The following is a 2903-nucleotide window of genomic DNA, read 5'->3' on the forward strand; positions in this document are numbered from 1 at the left end:
CAGCCTCACTGTGGTTTGTTTCCATAGCCGGTCTGCTCCATGTGCAGCTGAGTAAAGCAACTGAAACTGCTGTTTTTATCATCTACGTCAGTGCATTAAGGATTTATTTGCCAAACCGATGTTACGATGTGGTACGAATTAAAATGACTAAACTAAATTATTATTATTTTGTCTATTGAGTTTGGTGGCAAGCAATAGCAATATTACAGCTGTTTCTGGTAAAACAAAAGGTATATCTCTGTAGGGATCCTTTCCATAATGTTGTCAGACTCTTAGAAAAACAATCTGAGCCTGCCAGTGGCAAAAACAACAGCTTTTAGTGGACAGAGTTTGGTGGATGCATTTGGATTGGACGCAAAGGATTAGCTTGGCTATAAACTTTTTTAACCCTAACTTGGTGAATTAAGCCTAGGTTTATTTTGACCAAACCAGAATTGGTGATAGTTGGAAAGACTGTGTAAAGACAGTTTTTGTGCGTTTTTTAAAATTTTGTTTCTATTCAGTTGAAAGTTTTGTGCAAGGTAAATTGATTGGGTCTGTCTCTGGAGTCTGGTGGGCCGTAACACCCAGTTCTTTTGTCTGAGATGCTGGTGCTCTAGTAAGACATATAGTAGAAGTGAATTCTGCGTTTATAACTTTTAACCCGCCGGAGCGGCTATTAACACCTTCACATACGCTGCCTGAGTGCATGTCAGCCCTAAGTTTCCTGACACATGTTTCCCTGTATAATGTCTATTAAAAAGTTATCATATACCGTTATGCATAAAAATCGGTACATGCGTAGATCTTATCCTGACATACAAAAAATCTCCCTGGAGTCATATCCTAAACCCAACAGGAAGTTGGCCATTTTGGATTTAGCAGCCATTTCTGGCGATTTGCACACGTTATATTATAACAAACTCCTTCTAGGGAATTTATCGGCGATTTTGATCTGATTTACATGAAATTTTCATGTTGTGGTCCACACGTGATACGCCGGCACATGACGCGACCACAGCACACCCGACATGCGGAGTGCAAGGGCCCGTTCCTTACTGCTTGCAGTTTTCATTGATTGTTGAGTCTCACTCAGAGTCACAAAGCATTTGCATTTGACACCTTGGAAATAAGACTCAACAATCAATTTCTCTTACAATCTTTCTCAGCTCTGATTGGTTGTTTTTGTTCAGGCCTAGTGGATTCTTGCAAATCTTGCCATGAGGAGCACTAGGAGGAGCCAGAGGACCCAGATTTTTTCACAAATTATCTGTCTCATGTACTACTGTCAGGATATAGTGAAGGTTATATATGACAAAAAGTTATTTATTATAAAAGATACCGACTGCAGCTTTAATGTTAGAGTTTATGTAATCCAGTTACTGCCAATCATGAACTGGATCCAATATGGAACAGCTGTCAGAACCTAATCCTACACATGACTAGTAAACTGAGCTTCAAGTGTAAAACGGGCGGAGTTCTCCTTTAGATATCTATGCATTCCATTTTGTGTAGTTTGATCTATGACACCTTCGCTTAGATCTGCAGCCAGACTTCATGAATAGACTTCATAGGGAGAAATACTGTAATAGGCTCAGGTCATGACACAGATCATAATTCACACACTATTTATGCCCTAATTTCCTCGGAAGCACCATGTGGGCATAGCAACTGCCACCTCTACTATGAAACCAAAGGTGCCCTCTGAGCTCCTAAAATCATAACTTTCATTCGATGTGTCTGTCTGCCATCCAAATTCCTGATATATCTAGGAAGAAGTGCCCCGAACCACGACTAAGACGCCAGATATTAGGGCATTGTGCCAAACATATGAATTGCACAGCTGCATAGCTGCATCTGGAGCTCAGGATGGACGTCAGAGCTCCATCTGTGTAAACTTCCACCAGTCAATAAATGTAAATTACTGTACACTAAATTGGTTTTACAGTGAGACCAGGATCATTAATAAAGGTGCAGTCTCTGTCTACAAGGCAGCTGGTGATTTCATCACTTACTGGTTCAGGTTCATACTTGTATTTGTAAAATGTTCAAAAAACACATTATTTTTGTCATACTGGCCATTGCTGCAGCTCCTCATTCACCCTCTGTCTGACACACTCCATTTTCTTTAAGGCAAGTCAAAACATACCAGCGAGGATAACAACAAGCTAGCTAAGCTGGTGCTAGCTGAGCTAAAACCAGCTGAGCTAGTACTAGCTGAGCTAACGCTAGCACTGCAGTATAAAGTTACACAGAAGCAACAAAAACAATTACTGGCATGCAACCTACTACTCCTGTTATTTCAAACAAGGCCTAACGTTGACACATTTATTGTCCCTCAATATTACAACGCTAGTCACATTGGCAAAATAAACAAAATAAACAGTAAGGCAACATAAATAGGGCAAAACCTAGAGCTTTCAAGTCTGAAGTTGAGTAGCGGACAGCTAGGTTAGGGTTTAATAATTGTTTTTCTGTTATTGAATATATTAAATGGTCCTTCCTCACTGATAATGTTTTAAGCATGGGAGTTTAGACAGTTCCTGTGATGCACTGTGAGGAGTCAATGCTCTTTGATTTGATCTGCTGAGGTCGCAGAGCGGCATCTTGTGGCCATGGATGTCAAAGCAACTTCATTAGTAATTTAATACATGTAAGATAATTACTGCATGACTTCTGAGACTATAGCCAGGGTTGGCTGTTATTCCAAAATGTAGCCTGTGAACTTTTGATGAAACAGTTCTATCTGTGACATCCATGCCACCAAAACCCCACTGCTGGTCATCCTCACCTTTATCAGGGGTGGTGGGCGGAGAGCAGCATACAAATAGAAACAATTTCCGACCCCTTAAAGGTCCAGTGTGTAACATTTAGGAGGATCTATTAGCAGAAATGGAATATAATATTCATAGGTATGGCACAGG

General features: G+C 40.4%; 1 protein-coding gene across 1 annotated transcript in view; it reads left to right on the forward strand.

The window, feature by feature from the left end:
• Nucleotides 1-2903, forward strand: part of LOC118329991 (anoctamin-1-like) — a gene marked incomplete in the record, with an annotated part of 24870 nt that overhangs the window by 3199 nt on the left and 18768 nt on the right.

This window comes from Morone saxatilis, unplaced genomic scaffold (assembly GCF_004916995.1).
Source record: "Morone saxatilis isolate NCDOM2014 unplaced genomic scaffold, NCSU_SB_2.0 Contig2, whole genome shotgun sequence".
Taxonomy (NCBI): Eukaryota; Metazoa; Chordata; class Actinopteri; family Moronidae; genus Morone; species Morone saxatilis.